Source organism: Lethenteron reissneri, chromosome 13 (assembly GCF_015708825.2).
Source record: "Lethenteron reissneri isolate LAM-NWPU_2019-01 chromosome 13, ASM1570882v1, whole genome shotgun sequence".
NCBI classification, from domain to species: Eukaryota; Metazoa; Chordata; class Hyperoartia; order Petromyzontiformes; family Petromyzontidae; genus Lethenteron; species Lethenteron reissneri.
Genome location: NC_083791.1, coordinates 2228244 through 2249679, shown reverse-complemented (window position 1 = coordinate 2249679; position 21436 = coordinate 2228244). Strand labels below are relative to the sequence as shown.

At 44.9% G+C, this 21436-nt stretch overlaps 1 long non-coding RNA gene across 1 annotated transcript in view; it reads right to left on the bottom strand.

The window, feature by feature from the left end:
* Positions 1-21436, bottom strand: part of LOC133341956 (uncharacterized) — a 121188-nt gene that overhangs the window by 72113 nt on the left and 27639 nt on the right. Inside the window, exon 2 of the long non-coding RNA XR_009755078.1 lies at positions 17892-18005. This is a non-coding gene — a long non-coding RNA (uncharacterized LOC133341956). The remainder of the gene's footprint in view (positions 1-17891; positions 18006-21436) is intronic.

The following is a 21436-nucleotide window of genomic DNA, read 5'->3' as shown; positions in this document are numbered from 1 at the left end:
AGCCTTGGCAGTAGCCATGCGGGCATTTTCCCTCGCCTCAGCGACACGCCGAACGTTGTCCTTAATATACTCAGGAAGAGGCTTAACAGGCCCCCTCGCACCGGTTCCCAACTGGTCATGAATCGGCGGCACGTTCTCACGGCCGTACATAAGGAAAAACGGCGAGTATCCAGTAGCCGCGTGCGGCGTCATGCGATACGCCGAAAGCACCCCAGGGATATGCAAATCCCAATCAGATTGGTTTTCCCCGACCGTATGGCACAGCATGGCAGACAGAGTCCGATTCAACCGTTCCACCATACCATCCGTTTGCGGGTGGTAGGGGGACGTCCGTATCTTTTTAGTTCCAAGAGCCGCACACACCTCCCCCAACAATTTAGACGAAAAGTTACGTCCCTGATCCGTAAGGAGCCTCTCCGGAGCCCCTTTGTCCATTACATACCCAAATAGAAAGGCGTCCGTGATAGACGCCGCTGACTGGTCAGGCAAGGGCCAGGCCATCGGCCAGCGAGAGAGGTACTCCACCCCCACCAGTAAATACTTATTCCCTTTAGCTGATGGCGGAAAGGGTCCCAAAATATCTAACGCCACCAACTCATTAACCCGAGATACTTTAATCGATTGTATCGGCGGAACATATGGATGTTTAGGCGGCTTACGGCGGGCACAATCGGGACACGCGCGAACGTGACCGACGACATCCGTCGTCATGCCGTGCCAATAATAGTCTCGTTGCAGCGTCAATAGGGTTTTCTGCACCCCCAGGTGTAAAAGTGTGTCACAGTGCAAAGATCGAATCAACTCATAGCGCAATGACGCAGGCACAACGAGACGCCAGTGTTCCTGTATCCCTTCCCTCCACATCAGTAACCCATCTCGGAGAGCAGTTTCCGAATTACCACCCGCACCGACTTCCTTACCCGCCTTCTCCGTTCGTTTCCGTAACGACACCAAAGAATCGTCCAACATCTGCTCCCGAATCCACACAGACCTTGGAAGACGCAAAATCCCGTCAGCCGGTCCCCCCTCAACCGGTCCCGGTGTAAGCGGAGGTTCGAGAACATCCACTGCCCGCGCGACAGGCTGAGGGGGGGGCTGAGCCGGTCCACACCTATGCGTCCCCGACGCACACGCACAAGGGGATTGTTGCGGCAACCTGGACAGTGCGTCCGCGTTAGCGTGACGCACACCCTTCCGATGGTGAATTTGGAAGGAGAATTCTTGCAACGTGTCCAGCCATCTCGCCAATTGTCCGGATGGCTGGTCCATCTTAAGAGCGTACTGCAAGGCCGCATGGTCCGTTCGGACAATAAACGACCGACCGTACAGATACGGTCGAAATTGGCGGAGAAAATACACAATAGCCAAAAGTTCCCTGCGAGTGACGCAGTAACGAGTTTCCGCGGGAGACAAAACCCGACTCCCGTACGCCACCACACGCTCAACACCACCTTTTGACTGGGACAACACCGCCCCAATCCCGGTGTCACTCGCATCAGTATCCAGAATGAAGGGATGTTCAAAATCCGGATAATCCAACGTCGGCGCAGTAGCCAGTAGGTCGCGCAGGCTCCGAAACGCCGCCTCCTCCGGCGGTCCCCACACAAATTTGTGCCCCTTCCCAGTAAGGAGATGCAAAGGCCTGGCGATAGTAGCGAAATTCGGAACAAACCTCCGGTAATATGAGGCGAACCCCAAAAACCGACGCACATCACCCACCGTGGCGGGGGTTGCCCAATCCCGGACACACGCAGTTTTCTCTGGATCCGTGGCCACCCCGTCCGCACTAACAATATGTCCCAAGTATCGAACGGAACGTTGCAGTAGATGACATTTCTTAGGCTTGAATTTCAAATTAGCAGAACGCATTCTGGCAAAAACGGCCTCCAACCGCAATAAATGCTCATCAAATGTGCGGCTGAAGACAATAATATCATCTAAATAAATGAGACATGTCTCCCACTGCAACCCCGTCAATACCAACTCCATCAATCTCTGAAAGGTGGCAGGGGCTGCATTCAACCCCATCGGCAGACAGTTAAATTGGAACAACCCCTGCGGCGTACGGAACGCTGTCTTTTCCCGCGAGGGCTCGTCAAGGGGAAGCTGCCAGAAGCCCGAAGAGAGATCTAGCGTTGAAAAAAACTTAGCCCCTGACAAGGCGTCGAGAGAATCGTCCATACGCGGCAGGGGATACGCATCTGCCACCGACACTTTATTTAACTTCCGAAAATCCACACAAAATCGTAATTTACCATCTTTCTTTTTAACCAACACGACAGGCGCACCCCACGGGCTATTAGACGGAGATATAATATCCGCTTTCAACATGTCTTCCACTGCCCCTCGAACGTGCTCACGCTCAGCCGGACTCATCCGACGCGAGTTCAAGCGGATAGGGGCCGCGTCCCCCGTTTCGATGTGATGAGAGAGCAGCGAGGTGCGTCCCAAGTCCAAATCGTCCGAGCTAAACACATCGGAATAGCTCGCTAATAATTTATGAATCGCACAACGCTGCTCAGCGGAAAGGGCCGAATTTTCCGCACATAATTCGGCGATCCAACGATCGTCCACCCCTCCGTCGTGTGAAACACCACCCACCAGCCCCCCGTCCGGAATGTCACTCTGAGCCGTAAACGCCGTAGTGGCGTGTGCCACAACGGTACCAGCCGGCACACACACGCTTTCAGAAGTCGCATTTAACACCTGCAAAAACGGGCGCTGATCCGGACGGACAATGGTTTGCGCCCCCACCAGTGCCAATCCGCCCGTAACAGCGGCGGACGGCGACAGCAAAATTCCACAAGCACTCTGCCGACCCGGAACCGGCTTCCGGTATCGTAGGGGAATGAGCATCTGCGAGCCAGGTGGAATATCAACTGAAACTTCCGATAACGCCTGCACCTGGGCAACCGGAGCCGGTCGCCCCCAGGTGGACTGTAAAAACCCCAATTTGCGGCCCCCTGGCAGTTCAATGCAATTTTCATTGATTCTAATTAAAATGGGCATCTTAGCCAAAAAATCCGTGCCCAACAAGCAAGGAACCGCCAGGGACCTCGAAATTAACACAACGCCCGAGGCCGAGACCCCCCCGATAGAAATATTAGCGTCCACCTGTCCCACGATGCCCATACTACCCCCGTTCGCAGCGATGCAGGAAGCGTAAGCCGGCCTCACGGCCCCCGGTGGGATGTTCAAAAGATGGAATATGACATCCGAAATAATGGTCGCGGACGCCCCGGAATCCACCAAAATACGCACGTCCACCCCTTGGATCGACCCCGGTACAGTGGACGAACCTGTAGCGGCCGCGACAACCCGCCGAGCCAACTTACGCCACTGCGTTATCGAGCGACAAGGCGCAGATACTGGCCTCCCATATTTTAGAACATCCGCGTCGCACAACAACGGCGATGAGTGAGGTGTCAGGCCTTGCCGGGTGTCTGGTGCGCACCGACTTGCCTGTGCCGGAGGGTCTTTCTTTGGGACGTCCGCGATCGAGGCCTCCTGCTGGGGCGGCCCCGGAACCCGGGCCCAGCAGTCCCTGGCATAGTGGCCCCGACGGCCGCAGCGGAAACAGTCGACGTCGGGTCGGCGCGCAGCAGGCACCCCGTCCCGACGTGGCCGCGCCGGCGGCGGAGCCCGCGGCCCCGGCTCGCTTCGAGCCGGCCACGGAGTGGAGGCGGCCGACAGCTCCTTTGGGCCGGTCGCATCCGGCACGTACACGGCCTTTGTAGGGTCCCACCCTACGGCCCCCCCATCGACGACAGGACCGCCCGTCCACGCCGTGACTTGTTTCCAGCGGCGGAGATTGAACTGGGCGTCCAAACACTTAGCCGCGGTCCGGGACGTGAGTTTCTCGTGACCGCAAGCCGGCATAGGAATGCCCAGATCCTGGGATAACTCCAACATCTTCCCCAAGATGAGAGGTTCCAGCAGGTCAGGCTCCGTCTCCGGGTAAGCGGCCATCGCGAGTTCCAGCACGGCGCCCCTGTACGCTACAGGCGACTCCTCCGGTGCGCGTTGCCGCTGCACGAAGCGGCGATGGGCGTCATCCGGTGGCTCGTACGCGTCCGCCATTTCGTCGAACACTCCACGCAATGTTTTCTTCTTCGCAGCTTTTATAGAGCGAAAAAAACGAACAGACTCATCGTCAAGGAGAGTCGGAAGCACCTCCAGCGCCTCGGCGTCCGTCCACCTTGCCGTTCGTACCGCCGCCAAAAATCGACAAGCGAACGCACTCCAATCGCCCCCGATGGAGAACTCCTTAACAGTTGTAAGGTGACGACTGCGGCTCCTTGGCCTGCTTCCGTCCGTCACCGACTCTTCCGGCGGCAAGTTCAGCAAGGCGTCGCAACGCGGTGTCGCCAAGATGGCGGACGATCTTCGTGGCGGCCCCAAGATGGCGGCTTCCCGCCTTCCGTGGTGCGCCACGCCCAAGATGGCGTCTTCACGCCGCGTGGTCGATGGCGGCGCCATCGAAGACGGCCCGGGCTCCTGCCGATCACCACCATCACCTTCCAACGCCGCCCTTGGCGTGACAAGGTCACACAACTCCGTGATGACGGTTTTTAGGGTCGCCAGTTGCTCCGCCATCCGGGTCCATCTTAAATCTTCGTCCTTCAACGCAGATGGGTCGGGCGCAGCGGCAACCTCCTCCACACCCGGGCCCTCACGGATCTCTCCCTCCGCCGAAGTGAAGCCGACCTCAGGAGGAAGATCGTCGTCGTCCGATGATGAAGCCGACGCCGGAGATGGGATATTCTTCTTCCTCAGTTGTTTCGCCATGCCGTTTCACTTCTGACTCCAGTGTAATAAAAGGACTCGAACACTTCTTTCTGTCTTCGTGTCTTTATTCAGGTTCACGTCTTTACCCACACGGCACTCTGTTATAACTCCTGTATTTGTAGCCCCCGGCTATTCACTGCTATTATAGCTTCCTCACCCCTCTGACTCTCTGCTTCATCTACTGTAACCTCCTCCCTGCAGACTTGCTGCTACCCCTATGTGCAGACCCTCTGGCTGTCACTGTATGCAGACCCGCTGCCCACTCTCTCTGTGCAGCCCCGCTGCTGACTCTCTCTGTGCAGCCCCGCTGCTGACTGCAGCCTCCTCGCTGCTTCGGGTCGGTCACCGCTGGCCAACGGTGCCGATCCTCGCTCTCCCCGTGTTCGTGGCGATCTCGCCACACCCCGCTTCGCCCTTCGTGGCCTTCCTCTGTTCCTGGTTCCCCGTCACTCCCCTTGCTCTTCCGGTTCCCCTCCTTCTATACTCAACCCCTCTCCCCCCACGTGACCTAACTCCTCCCCCCCTGACGGCACCTCAGAAGGGCCGTTTACAACCGCATTACATTATGAATCAATGACATTTCAGGCCGTGAGGAACTTTGTTTGAGCGCCAACGACAACATTACACGATAATTCCAAAAGATGTTTGCAATTAGATATTTGTTGAAATTCGCAGTGCATAATAAGTAATGTTAATCCGATTACATGGTGCATTTCTAGTGATTACATACATTTATTGATATCTGCATTTAAATAATCTGATTACAAAGTACAAGAACTGAAATGCATTACTCGAATGTACTGGTAACAGTATGTATTTAATTCCAAAGAGAGCAGCATATAAATCTGACATACACTTCTACAAATCTTAAAAGTTGCATGAATAATGGAGAAAACTTTCTTGGCCATAAACCCTCCCAGAATGTTTAATTAATTGCAAAGAATGTGTGCTCTTCTGAACCAGTGTGGGTCAGGAGGGCATGGTGAAATGAAGCTTGGTGTTATACATTAAACAGCATAGGTGGGGAATCGTAACTTTGGGGAATATCAGCAAGTGTGGCACTTTCCAGCAGGGCATGTGCGTGTGCATTATCTTGTTCCGCACCACTTGCTCACGAATATTTTATAGATGTATATTTTTTGCAATCTCGCCTCTCTTTCATAGTTCACACACGGAGGTTGTGAGGCTGACCAGACCTGCGCCAGTATTCAGCTGCATCGTCCTGTGCTGTGCAAGAGTGACCATCAATGTGAGCAACTATGGCTAATCAAAACGCATTTTAAAAAAGCACAATGATTTACAGGAGATCATTACGAACACAACGCACTTCGTCATATGTGTTCAGTCCCGAGTTATGTATTCTCAAAAAATACGCAATTGTTGGTTTGAACGCAACATCATTATTTAAAAGTGAAATGATCAAATATAGGTGGCAAGGTGGATGATCACACAACAGGACCGTGAGAGGATACAGCAGCTTGGGGAGGCCTTCATCCAGCAGTGGATTGACCATGGCTGGTGGTAACCATAAGCTCGGTAGCAAAATGTTATTTACACAGCATAAAGGATAATTGTCTCATGGCACTGATGATGCAAAATGAATTTTGAGGGGATACTGAACTATTTAGGTGGCGTCGTCACATTATTAAACATTTCGGGACTATATGAGACGCAAAATTATCGATTGTTTGTAAAAAAATTACATTTCTTGGGCTCGTACCTTGATACCAGCAGCACAATTTCATGATGTAAATATTCGTGGTTGTGAACGGCAATAGATCAATGGAGCAGAGGCTGAAATGGGCCAAGTGTGCATGAATTTCTCAAGTGCAACGAAAAAAGAAACGGAACGAATGGGTTGTCAACAATGACAGATGGGACATCACACCTGAATAGTTTACTCAACTCATTCGCGCGTACAAATTTGACCGCTTGTCTACCGGCGAGCCTGCAGAGGCTTCTCGGCCAGAAGCTGACGGACACAGGGTGGGCACACGGGTTAACGGAACACTTTGCTGTGGAACGCCCTTTTGTTGATGTAGATGCGCCTCACACCCACGGTTCTGGCATTACACGTCCTTTCAAAATAAATTGTTTGTAATGAGGTCGTGGCACTGGAAGACATTCACTGTGACGGGCAATGGATGCATCTTACTCATCGCATTTTCCTTAAGCCGCAAGAAAAATGATGTTATGTGTCCAGATGCACGTTTCGCTGCATCCGGGAGTTGTGTCGGTCATTGAAAATCCATTGACGTCACTCCTTTCATTTGTTTTGTTTCCTATGTGTCTAAACACGTATATTCAATTTCTATTATTTGGACTAATGCCACGAGGCTGAGTTGGTGCTACAGCAGCAGAGTGGTCAACTGCAGGAAGGGTTTCCAGTTCCATGCATGATCCATAAAGGAAACATACACAGAAAGCAACAATGGCTCTTTTTTTCAGAGCGCAAAGATTGACTCCCTTGTAGGTGAAGTTCACCCTTCACACGGTGTTGCCTTGAAAGCAATGGCATTTGGAGCTGACATATCGACCACTTTGAATTGACGCGACCCGTTTTGCATTTTGAATTGACGTATGAGCAGTTGTCCACGATCAGACATCGGGTAGAAGCATGTGCTACGCATCGTCTGAACAGTTTTTATTGACGCGTGACCAGATTTCTATGAGCATACTGTGATCTGCCTGCTAAAATTTATATAGGGCAGAGCTTTGCTGAATTTTCCCAAACGAACCACCTGGGGTAACTGGAAAACACATTCCTGCGGAGGGAGCTGGTGGAAATGTTGGGTTGCTCGGTCAATGGCCAGGGTCAACGGCGGCGTGATGTATTCCGCAAATATGGCCGACTGTGGGCGGGCACAAGCCGGCGTGAGGAGATTAAATGTTGAGTTTTATAAGGGCACCACGGGGTGACCAGCCCCTCCCCACCCAGCCCCACCCCTCCCACCCCTCCCACCCCCCACCCAGCCCCACCCTCCCCACCCAGCCCCTCCCCACCCTCCCCTCCCCACCCAGCCCCTCCCCACCCTCCCCTCTCTACCCAGCCCCACCCCTCCCATTTTTGGATGCACGACGGACGGACGGACACAATAATCCCCTGTGGGCTGGTGGAACCAGGTGGTTCCTACCAGTATTAGGCAAGTTGTCAACATTGCCAATGACGAAGCGAGAGACAGAATGTCAAACACCATGAGTGATGTAACCTGGTTCCCACGCAAACAACCTGACAAAGTTCATTATGCGTTAAGCTCTTTCTTCAACAGACACTAATGTGCACCATAATTGTAAATTAATATCCCTAAGGGCCTTATTAAGACATGCCAAAAAATGTTGTGCAAAATTATCAAAGTGCAGCTTCCTTTTCCTTTGTGAGAGGCTTACGATCACATCATCGTGATGTGATATGATATTTAAATACCTAGCGAACTGATGTTGATAAGTGAGCAGTTGTCCTATGGGGAGATTGGCACTCACAATCGGAACGTGCATATTCCACCACTGGTCCAGGACGACCAACGGCGGGAGGGGGTGAGCACCTTCTTGTGATCATTTGAGCAATGACATGTTTCGACTTCAGTTGGACAACAAAATAAGTGAGACATTAATAAATAGAAAAGCGATTTCAGCGGCTCGTTGATGCAAGCATTGCTTGAAGGCAAAGGAACGGCGTCTGAGAAGATGCCCACCGAGGAGATGGGGTGATGGAATTAATTTGTCTGATGGTGCTGGGTGGATTATTCCAGTGCAGGATCTTGAGACATGCGACTTGGGAGGCCTTTAGCCAGTAATGGATTGACCATGGCTGACGATAATGAGTTGAAGAAAGCCATACGTGGGAAAGCTACAGAGTGTTGGTCACAAATAATTAAAGTTTTTAAAGTGAGGAAATAGCCACAAATCTGTTAGTTGATTTTCTCTTATGATCCCCACTTAAATAGCATTAGGTTGAATTAATTTAATACATATGTACAGATGCCCAGAACTGGTTCAGATATCACTCGATACTTATGTTAGCCATGATTGTGAATCACATTTTGGTCACTAGGCTGAGAGTGCAATGTGCTAACTGCTCTGCCACCACTCCATGCCCGTGAAATAGATCAATCTTTTTTGTGAATAGTTTAAAGATATCTGTAGAATGTTGCAATACATTTTTTTTAATCCATGCAGGCTGTAAATATTGACAGTTGTACAAAACAATGATAACGATTAAAAAAAACTTCCTCCGCTATTTCTCTATGTTAATATTTATACAAAATGAGACGTACATGCATTCGCGGAACATGTGAATTCCATTCTGAATATTGTAGTTGATGTGTAAGTTTGGCTTGCTTTAAATTTTCTTTGGTAAAATATGCTTTTAAAGCTATTGTTAACCATGTTATTCCGACAATTTGTGCGTGAGTGCAAATGGGAATTGGGCACATAGCCATAGGTTAACTACCACTTTATAACTACGTTTAAGCCCACAGCTGCTGTCAGAAAACTATTTACAGAATAAGCACTCGGAATGTGTCTGAAAGTATAAAGCATATAAAAAATCGCAATATCACCGGCCAAATAAATCCACGCCTGTATTAGCTGCAATAATGAGTGGCGGCAGAGGAAAACTAACATGTGGAAATTCATGAACCGGCATGAGCCCAAGGCCTTTCTGGACTGCAAAGGAGGTCCCTTGGTTGCTGTTAACTATATTCTGGGCAGAATCTTATATTTTATAATCTGCATAGGCAGTCTAATAAATAGAGTTCTAACCCCTGAACCATTGGCTACACTGTAGGTGTTTTTTAATTATTATTATTATTACAGATTGTCCCCCTCCACCCCCTGTTCAAACGAGCATGGGGTAGTGATGATTGTCTTTGCTTACCTCTTGTTTTAAGCGAGTGGGGGAATTGGGCCAGCGGCAGTAACATGAATTAGGGGGAATCAGGTTTGCACAATATTCACATTGTGCGGGAAATTACACACAAGTGTGCGGACAAAATATAAAATGAATCGGCCCCAAAGTGTCTCTTAGGCACAACTAAGGATTGGTTTCTGCTCATGTCCATGTGTGGCCCTAAGCAACGGGTGGACATTTCACACTTCTATCCATTGCCTCCATCATAGGGCGACCAATGTTGGCTCCCCAGAAAAAATTGCATATACTATACTCACATCAACGGCCTTTATTCTGGTATTTCAAGTACATGTTCAAATATACATTTCTTGGCGTTTTGAGATTACTCATGAAATTTTGGTTGGAAGTAAAAAAAAACTTTTTTTGCTGCGTTACAGATATATGAAGATATATCTTTTCTGCTTATTTATTTTGTTATTTGAAGATTAGACACGCAAGACTTTTGTGTTTACAAATGCAGGCGTTAGATGCTGGAGGACAGGCACAGCGTGCCCTTCATCTGCTTTCGTTGTAAAGCCGCGAGCCACTTCCTTATGGCACTTTCAAACACTAAAGACAAAAATGCGCACTTTCCTTCACTCGTAAATATTCTACGTTTCGCTCAAACACACCCTATTTACTTAGGCTACAAAGAGTGCTTTTTTAATGATCTGATGGATTTCACCACCATGGCAATGTGTTGGCAAACCATCCCACTGATCTATAACTATTTGGAAATACAAGAAGGATTGGCCTGACTAATTATTTGTTCAATTGTTCTTCTTTGTCTACTTTGTCTCGTGCTCAGTTGAAGTTTCATGGCAATGTTAGTTTAGGCCATTTCGGTCTGTTCAAAGCATGGCGCAAATTTTTAAATCGAAGTGACTGATATATTTCATTCAGTGCCTTATTAAGCCATGTGAGACCTCATCGAGATTCAGTTTCTATGTTAGAGTGTAAACCTGTGCGATATTCAAGTTTATCAATGTATTTGTTAGACCAACTGAGAACGCAAGAGACCAGGATTGTCTCGTTTGCAAGTGTAAAATGGGTCACGATAATGTAAATAAATATTAATAGTCTAAAATAAGTAATAGTCTAAAATACAGCAATTAAGCAAATAGAAAATCAGGGCAAAGCATTTTCACTCCAGGAGAATTTGAAATACTGCACAAACATAAAAAAACGATATTAATGGAAATACATTCCCTGTAACGCACGTTTGGCTCGGACTAAATTGCTTTTAATTAAGCCCAGTTACACCAAAGTCGAAGTGTCTTCATCCATAACTGAACTTTGTATCAGAGTGGCATGTACGAGTGCCACCGAAATTCACAGTTTTAATGACACGATGTTCCCACCGTCAAGAAAGCAATAAGCAGTGGAGTTCCCATATAATGGCAATGGTGGTAATTACACACTTACATAAAACATTACATAACTTCCGAAAGCAAACATAGTTCCAGTTGTATTGACCCCCACAGGGATGATGAGTCGTGCTGGCCCCGTGAGCGATATCTGGACTCACTGCATTCTGACTGTGAGTCACGTGCCAACTGGATGAGCATTATTATTATATTTACAACAAATATATTGTTGTATTTATACTCACGGATGGTGCCGAATGATAATAATTAGTATAATTAGCATCCGTGAAAAATCATTTACAGATTAAAAAAAACATTAGTGATTTGCAAAGTCTTAAATGGAAAAATTACCTACGTTGAAGAATGTTGTAAAATTGTGATTGTAATTGTCAGAAAAGTAATTATGGCTGTGCAGATAATTACACATGAAAGCAATGGGGAAATAATGGTAGCAATTGCTCGTGTTATAATAGTTACAAATATTCGCGAAAACATACCCTAAAGTTAAGGTGATAGAGAGAAAAATTTAGAAATTGGGCACCAATGTAATTCTTTCTGCATTAACAGCTGATCTGTGTCTCTTTGCAGGACATTTAGATTAAAGCAATTTTAACACAGTTATAGGCTACTGTATATGTAAAGAGGACTTCGGATGAGGCAAGTCTAACTCAACTTTATGGTGTATTCGCAGACAATGTGCAAATACATATAGACCATACTTGAGATGCTTCACTCCAGCATGCACTGAGCTCTCTCTCGGGCTCTTTATATATCCTGTACCCCCCTTTCTAGCAGGTTCTCATCTTTCTTTCAATCCCCTTTCTTCTTTTCCAACGGTTATCAACCATACCTTATTAATTATTTTTATACTCTTAGTTCTTTCGGTAAAGTCACGTAGGTAAAAAATGAAATTAAAATAATAAAAGTAAAAAACAATAAAATCACGACGTTCGGAGGCAACACAAGCTTCCGTCTTCAGGTGAAACTGTCACAGCAAAATATCTGTATCAAGTGAAGAGAAGTCCCAAGAGGTACGACTTTATATCGTGGTTAAGGGGGGAGGAGCCAGGAAGGGCCGCGGGGGAGGAGGAGTTGTGAAGTGGTCAAGTACTGCTTTTTGTTATGCTGCTGGGTGGGCAAATTAATTAAATACGATTAAGCCGCATTTTGTTATGCTGCTGGAGAATACTGTTAAACGATGGGGATGTTAACACTCGGTAGATTAAAATAGTGCCTGTCAGATAAGATGGTCCAAAAATGTGTAGTTAAATCTTTTTTGCATGGTTGATAACATCTTTCCAATGATTACTAAGTTTGTACCCATCATCACGGTTGAAATTATGTCTGTGTTTGTAATGATAAGCTGAGTTAACCTTCAACTCTACCGCTCACACCATCTGCCTAGCTATTTCTGCTTCCATGGTTACTGTTGCCCTGAACTTCTCTCATCAATTCCTCCACTCATGCTGAGGCCTCAGTCTGTCAGACTGACTGTTTCATCTTATCTATAATGTGCAACCACCACACTACAGGTCACAACAACTCACTCACTCACTCACCACACTTACTCAAACACCCCACTACAGGTCACAACAACTCACTCACTCATATACTCACCTGCTGACAAGCTCACCCACTCACTCACCACACTGCACTTCACAACACTGCACTTCACAACACTGCACTTCACAACACTGCACTTCACAACACTGCACTTCACAACACTTCTATCTCTGCTTCTTCCCTCGCACTGCTAATCTTTTTAAGTCACTCTCATCGTCTAATTTCCAAAGTTCTTCAAATAACCTTGCACAATTCAAGATATGTATGAACTCTAATCCATTACTACTTAATAGTGATGTTTGTTGCGGGCAACTTGATATTTTGGGCCTTTGAGCCTGTGCTCAGGAACTGTGATAAAACATCTGAAGCTGTATGTTGTGATATACACTTAATTCGCATGAATGGATAAATGAAGGGCTGAGGCAGATACTTGACCAGGATTTTAGACTATCAATCTTCTAATTGAAATCAAAGTGCCTCTACTCACACCACCATCTGGCCAGATGCAATAGTCATACAGTAGTTGCCTATTGAACTTGGCAAGATCCCGTTGAGTATTTTCTGCATCTCTGAAATTAATTGTAAAGGAAGATCTGGGTGTAAGTGATCAGATGAGTGCACGCGTGAATTCATGTGAAAGTCCCCTGAAGCTAATTGAATGTAAAATTGCTCACCACTTAAAATTCAATGTATTACAGCTCAAAATGTATGGGGGAATAGTACATTTATATTTAATTATATTTAATGACAACCTGCTGCTGTTTTCCCTACAATTACAATTAACTGTTTTTGTTGCTTGGTATTGAGATGGTGTGTGATTGCTTGTGATATCGTGATGTACTTTTGTTTGTCGTTTTCAAATAATGACCAAAACGTGTCACATATAACTCTATTAGGCTTTTTTTTAAGTCCATTTAATGTTTTACTTATTTGAATACGTCAATGATCCGTGCTCAAATGCACATAGATATGAATAAAAAAAGTTGAATAGCGGGAAGTCACATTTTGACAATTAAAACTTGCGCCGCAGCTCACGCTTAATGAACGGTTCAAGGAAGGGTGGCAATGCGCTGACGCCTCACAAATCAGGTCGCGTTTTGGTCATGAAATTTATTTTGTCACGAGCAAGTTTCAAACGCGTTTTGGTCTTCTTTCCGCAACGTTAAGCAAGTATGAGCATTAATATGGTCCCCTGAAATGAAAGAACAAAAAACAAATATACAGCAGTGCTCATTTCTCGATTTCCACTGATGTGGGAAATCACAGATCATAATCATGTGGGGCTATCCATGAATTTGTTCCATTGTCGGCAAAAAAGAGTGGATAAACAATTAATTATTGAAATATATTTTCCCATGAACTCCACTTGACCATGAACAATTTGCTGGTAAGGGGAGTCTCTACCGTAGCGTATTTTATTCATTTAGATATAGTTTTACACGTTTGGAAAACGTCAGTGGAATATTCTTGTAGGTGTGCGTTTTGCGTGTAAATTGAATGTGTAATAATGTTAACTATCTTCACCAACCCACACTGATCAGCATGGTGAATTATGGCCAAACAAGCCCCAATGCTGCACGGCATGCGTTGGTTCTCATACAAAGTCGAATGACAAGGGGCAGTGAATCCGAAATAAAATCGATTATAGCAGCCATACATTACGCATGTTTGAATACTCAAATTGCCTCCCTCTGTTGATAGACCAGAACCAGTCGCGGAAATTATAATTCTTATGGTGAGAGCTGGCTTCTTAACCCTTTCCCATTCCGATGACATACATGTTCATCATTAGCTTCTTCTTCTCCTTCTCCTCCTTCTCCTTCTTCTTCCATTCCGATGACGTATATGTACATGTACGTCAGAAGAAAATGAAATGAAATAACTTTACCGGTGCGTATTCAGGTTGGAAGACGTACCGAGGCTCCCACAAGGCCACACGGGAGGACGTGTGGCACAGATTGGCGCCAGCTATCATAGAGTGCGGCCTGTGTCACTACAGTTCTCTACCGTGAGGGCAATGTCTTGAAAACAACGGCGCTACGACTCTGTGAATAAAATTAAAGCTAACCACTTGCACATTCCAAGATTCGGCGGTGAACAGGACCCGCCCTGCAACTTGCAAACGTCTTGAAATGGGAATGGGTTAGGCTTTGCGGCATCTGCATAAGCGTGTAAAAATAAAATAATAAACTGAACACAGACAATCAATTCACGACACAAAGTAACTTCTTTAGTTTTGGGAGGCCACCTACGAACTAAACCCATGTCAGCCATGCTGGCTTGATGCTCCAACAGCCATTAGCCAACCCCCACGAGCCACCTAGCAACCAACGATATATAATACATTTCCACATTTCTTAAACCATCATTGTTATTAGACCACCTTAGAATTCACATTTGTTACACACATAAATCCACCACAAGTTTTTTGTCATTAAAAGAATATATAGTGGTGTGACTGAGACACGATTTGCGTGTTCTCACGAGTGCCAATTGTGCATGCCAAAGTGTTCCCTTTCCAAAATCCCCCACACCACCCATACACACGGCAAAGTGCTGTGTACTTTTGTGGTTCCCCAGAGCAATTTGAAGAGTAGCAATCCAATGCCTTAGCCCCGTCAGCTTTTCTCACGCTATTTCTTTAGCCAGTTGCTTTCATGTGGTCAGTTTTGTGTGCGGAATGGCAGTGGGGAGTTTTCAGACCCAGTAATAGGGACCCCGGAGACACAGCGGCCGCTTTAACCCTGCTCCGTGTGGATGTGATGTTGAGATATCCACATCCAAGTGCTCAAAACGAAAGCTAATGTTCATTCATCTCACCTGCAATGACACTCAGACCCAGTGGAGTTGAAAAAACACCCGACTTGAATAGGCCAGCATCGAGGGAATTAGTCTTAAGCATATGTATCAAAAAGCGAAGCATTAATCACAGACAATAGCCACACAAGGCCACATAAGCTAGCACATATATCTCAAGGTGTAGTTTTAAGCTGTGCCTAAGGGTGCCTTATGTGGTCATTTAAAATCAACTTATTTGTTAACGTTGTATGGACACGGATCACTCTTGGAGGAATGTTTAGACTGTGATTTATTTTTGTATGTGTATTGTATTTAGCAAAAAAAAAACAAAGATAATGTTTGGGCTTGACAAGCGAGTAGGGGTTAACTTGCAGCAAGGCTGGATAATAATGCCGGAGATTCAGCCATGAACTCGCAAAACAGTTCCCATGAGCCCACACCTGGGACATCTGCACTCTTATGCCGTGTTAATGCAGCCTCAACTCGGCGCATTTTATTTTATGTTCATCTTTATATTTGCGTGTGTGCTTAAATTTATGCTGTTTATCGTGTTATTTTATTTGCATCGTGTGCTTAAATGGCTTCAAATGTAACCTACGCCGTTTCCCTCGGCATTATATGACCCTGGGTGTCTGTTGAATTATGAAATCAAACAGTCCATCTGCTCCACCTATCTACTTCATCACTTCACAGAGTTGTTCATTTATCTCGTTATATTTATATCCTGTACATCTGACCATATGTTCCTTATTCTGTTGTTTTACTCATTCACAGGTGCTTTGAGAGGGCTACTCACGAAAACTCTCATTACATGTTTATTTGTTTTTAGACGCAATATTGCATTAAATATTTCATGATGAAACTCGAATCATCCTTGTTGTGTGTAAGAATGTGTTTTTGTAACATATTGGGCATTGTATACTAGAGGGTGGTATACACAGCTAGCCAAGTACACTTCATAAAGTAGCACCAGGGTAGCAGAGTCAAATAGACATAATCTTCATGCTCATGAGAGCACTGGGCAATGTTAATCTGTTGGCAGCCCTGAGTCAATGGTAGAAATTCCACATTCCTATGGTATAGCCATTGGGCACCAATAAAACCGACACGGATCGTTGCCATCTTCATGCAGTTTTGAGTATCGCACTGCAATAATTTAAGTAGGAATTCACATTGACTGTGACTGTGACTTTCAGACAGAGAATTCAATTACACACAACCCAGCAGTGTTATTTAAAAGGGTCGTATTGTTCAGTGTCTGTGAATAATGCACGAAATGTAAATTGTACTTTCACCCGAACAGCAGCTAAACAGCATGATTTAAGCACATAAATCAATAGGCAGCCATATATCCCAGTGGTTAGTGCACTTACCACTGAGACAGCTGCAAAGGGTCAGTGGCTCGACCCCCACAGCTGCCCGCTAGATTCCGTAGGGCGCGAAGCTCCGAGTCTGCAGTGAGATGGACCTTAATGACCCCGTGGCGTTATCAGAACAGTTCCAGATTTGACCATAATGGTCCAAAAATGGTTCAATGTAAAATATCGGCATATTTTTGACCTTGCAGTGACTTATGTGTAAAATGTGTGAATATTAAAACATTGGGGGACCCTGTCTCGTGACGAGCTATTAAAGAGGGTCCTGTTTGAGATGTGTGTCCAGTCTCTTTTAATAGGTATTTAATAAGTGTCGTAAAGGAAGAAAAAGTGCCATGACAACCACACATGACTGAGAATTCGCAATCAAATATCCATGGAGATAGGTCAATAGCTTGCTTGCCTTGCAGCCTCCCACTGCCTTTTAATTATGCAGGTGATGATATGGCATACATGACTGTCTTTATGTGGTCCACAAACCACACCTCCGAAGCACTGGATCGCAGGTGTGTGCAAATGTATGTTGAACGTCTTTCGCACCATAAGTAGCCAAGCGTGACAATGTAATCGGAGGTGCGAGATGCGTTGGCGTTAATTTCGAAGAAGCATAATAAACAAAACTATTTTTATTTTACCAGGTAAGGCCCACTGAGCTATAAAGCTCTTTTTCAGAAGCGGCCTGACCACAAATAATAGCTCAATGACGTGGCTTATCACGTGGACATTTATACCAGCCAAATATTCTAAACGCACGTTGATTCTAAATGTGGAGAAAAACCGGAGGACCCGAAGGAAAATCCACACGACCACGGGGAGAATATACATACTCCAAATATACAGGCGTCAGGGTCAAACCCACGACCTCCTGTATATCAGGTGAGGCAGTTAACATCTCGCAACGATGGCACCCACATAATAACCTGTTGGCTAAATGCTGTAAATGTGTTTAATATACGACAGTCAAGATGTGCGGACAGGTTGAACTGGGTTAAATCCACATCATCAGCAGCCATGATCAATCCACTGTTGGATGAAGGCCTTCTCATGATGTCAGCATCCCTGATGGTCTTGCAATACCACAATGGAGCCCTCTCCTACACGCGAGCTCACCTCATTGCTCCGCCTCTCTGTTGGTCATCCTCTCCAGCGTGCTCTCTGCCAATGCATCGCCAGTCTCGGCCGTCGCCCATCAGCCCTTCCAGCGGTGGGTTCTATTTTGTTTTGCTTTTGTTTTGCGGAACAAGAAAATCATACATGTATGTGAATTTGTTTGTTTGTTGTTGTATCAATACTTGCAACATATTAAATATTGAAATGTTTATACAAAGGAGACAATTTAAAAGACAAGAACACATACCGTACTATATTTTCACGTGAGCACAAATCTAAAAGCTGTTCATTTGAAACTTGTCTGTGCCCACAAATGGATTATATCTGGGAATTATAACTTCATTTAAAGTACCATATGGGTCTGTTGGAATTCAATGAGCTTTTCCATGAAGTGATTTAATCGTAGGAATAATTAAGTAATCAGAGAAACATTTCTTTGCAGTGACATTAAAGGCAAGAATCTGTGAGCTGATTGCCAATGAATATGAATTAGCATCGGACAGTCTTGCTAAAATTGTGACCACCTCGAAACAATTATCATTTCAGTTAAATCAGAAATGTCCAACTTCAGTCCATCTATGATTCTGGGAAGTAAAGCATGATAAGTAATGTCTTCATGCAATCAGATTACAAAGAGAAGCCCAGCAGTCCCATAGTATTACCAATTTTCCATCTTATAACCAGATTACTGTTACTTATAATTTAGTGGCCAATCACCCCTTGGGAGCAAGCAGGGAAACATTTGTCTACCATCAACCACAAATTTTTCTTCAGATTCTGGAAGAGCTTATGTATTTTAAAGACCATCCTGCTAAGCCTGTACAGATGATAACATTTGCCTCAGTAGAAATTGGTGCAGTCATCCAAGCTCTCACAAAGGCCTAAATAAAAACAAATATTTATAAATAACACGAACCGTACAAATCTTGACTTAAAGCTTTCATGACTGCAGGAATTCATATTATTTGGGTCTTTTGGTAAAGTGACGTAGATAGGTTCAAAGAAAATAACAAAAACTACGACGTTTCAATCGCAACACAAGCGGTCGTCATCAGGAAAAGGGGGTTAGCCTCTAAAGGCAAACTGTTTATAAATGATTAAAATGGGCGTAGCCCAAATATCAGCATGGGTGGGGCAGCTAATGATGGGCGACGGCCGGCGTTGGTGGTGGGTTGCCACTACCTGTGCCATCATTCCCATGTTAAACCTTTACCTGGAAGCCCTTTAATTGGTAGATTGACCATGGTTGATGATGATGAATAAAAATGTTTTTATCTAAACATCACTGCTGTTTGCTCAAGCAATGGTGAAGATAAATTAGATGAATTGGAAAATTGATCCATTTATTCCTTCAGGCTGGTAGCGAAACTTGTAGTGTCTGGGAATTAATATATTTAGGAAAAAATCAGCTGGGTGAAGAAAGCCCATGGCTAGAAATTAACTTTTCCACTGAAGGTGTTATTTTATTATTTTTGCCTCAGAACTTTTTAGAAGTGAACATCATGAAATCAGTGTTTTCTTTCACTCTCCTGAAGGCACACTGCACTATGTGAGGCAATTTGTCTTTTTGCGCTTTCATAACCGGTGTCACAGAAAATGAATGCAAATTCGCCATATCTTAATTGAATTCAGGACACAGTTGAATGGGTTAAACTTAGATTGCATTTGTGCATTTTCAATTAACTACTGTGTGGCAGGCACAATATTTAGCTGACAACTATTACACGTTCAGTGAATTTGTGACACTTTCACTTAACGTCATTTCAGATTAACGTCAAATATCGTTTGTATTTGACCGTGTAAATTTCAGTTAATGGAAATAAATAATAAAAATCGCTCCCTTTATTAAATTACAACGGTTGAAAAGCAGTAAAATGAGGTGTGCTTAAAGCTAACATGGTAAGCATGTCAACTTACAAGTTCTAGGAATGTGTGTCATTTAATTAAAGAAAGTAAAGGCGTGCGTTCCAATGGTTTGGATTTTTACATGTTCTGCCATTGAGGCCTGTTAGCTTGGTGTTCAGCACGCTCGCCACGAAAACACTATACATGGGATCAGTGGCTGAATCTTCTGCAGAAAGCAAGCGAGGCTCTATGCCACGTAAAAAAAACAAAAGCAGTGTTATTTAGAGTTTGTAACGCACACTGTTTTTTGTTCACTCTTAGAAAGAGAGAGTGCGAGATTTCTTCAGGGGCACGGACAACCACAAACAAGCAGGAAGGCAGCTAGAAATTGGCACCAACAATTGTGCGAGCTCTGTGTTCACACAATGGGATGTTTGACACACTCCATTCATTATTATATTTTAATAGAAATATATTCGGTCTTTACACCTGTTGTATTGACAGAAAGGGTATAACCTAATCTTATTTTTCATACTTTGATCCTGCCAAAAAGGTATCCAATGATGTAGCTGCTCACCCCGAGCTATAAATGCTCTGATACGTGCATTGTCTTTATATTGTTTGCATTTTGGCGTTCTCTGGCCTGGCACTGGTGAGACTAGGCCATAGAGAAGGCTGTCTCTGGTGTAGGCCAATCAGTTTCAAAGACAATGCCCATATACTTGTTTTATTTAATTTAAATTTATGAATGATGCCCTGACTGGTGAGCATTTTAAATTTCGTTGTACTGGTGACAATGACAATAAACGATCTATCTATCTATATCTATTATCAGAGCATGTTTCTCTACATGTTCACCACAAGTACGTGTGGTTAATGCAGACTTTATTTCATGCAAAAGGTATCTAAATTGGTGCTTGAACATCTTAAAACCTGTTGTATTGCCAGGAAGGGTAAAATCTAATCTTATTTTTCATACTTTGATACTGGCAAAAAGGTCCCATGATCCAGTAATCATTATTTATACATGTGGGAGGAAACCGGAGAATCTGGAGAAAACTCATACAGAAAGGTGTACGAGTCAGGCATCGAATCCAGGCCCTTCTTGGTGCGAGACACAAATGTCATCACTATGCCAAGATCATTACGTTAACCATAGTGGAATTACAGCTACATCCCAAGCAGCTTAATAAACCAATGCTGCTAAATTCTGCTACTCTGTGGGTCAACAATAGTTGTATTATGGATATACTTGCCCCTGTCATAAGAATGTGTCCTAAGAATTTAATCAGAGACGGTTTAACACAAAGGGGTTTGCCACCAATATCCATAAAAGAGGTGTTTTGGGTTAGATCGCGTAAGTATAAATGTGTCATTAAACCCGCCACCACTCGACACAACCAATTAGTGATTTTTATCACTTACACAAAACACGCCAATTAGTTACTAGTACAGCACACTGGTGCGCACACCAGTGTGTCGTCACCTGATGAGGCTGATTGTAATAACCTGGCGAAACGTAATCAAATTGTAAATGGTGTGAGTTTACTCTCCAACACACTAGTGTGCTGAACTAGTAACAAAATGGAATGGTTTGTTTCAATGCCAAACCTTACTCATTGGCTGTGTCGTGTGGTGTCGGGTTTAACGACACATTTATATTTACGCGATCTAACCCAAAAAACCTCTATGGTTAATCA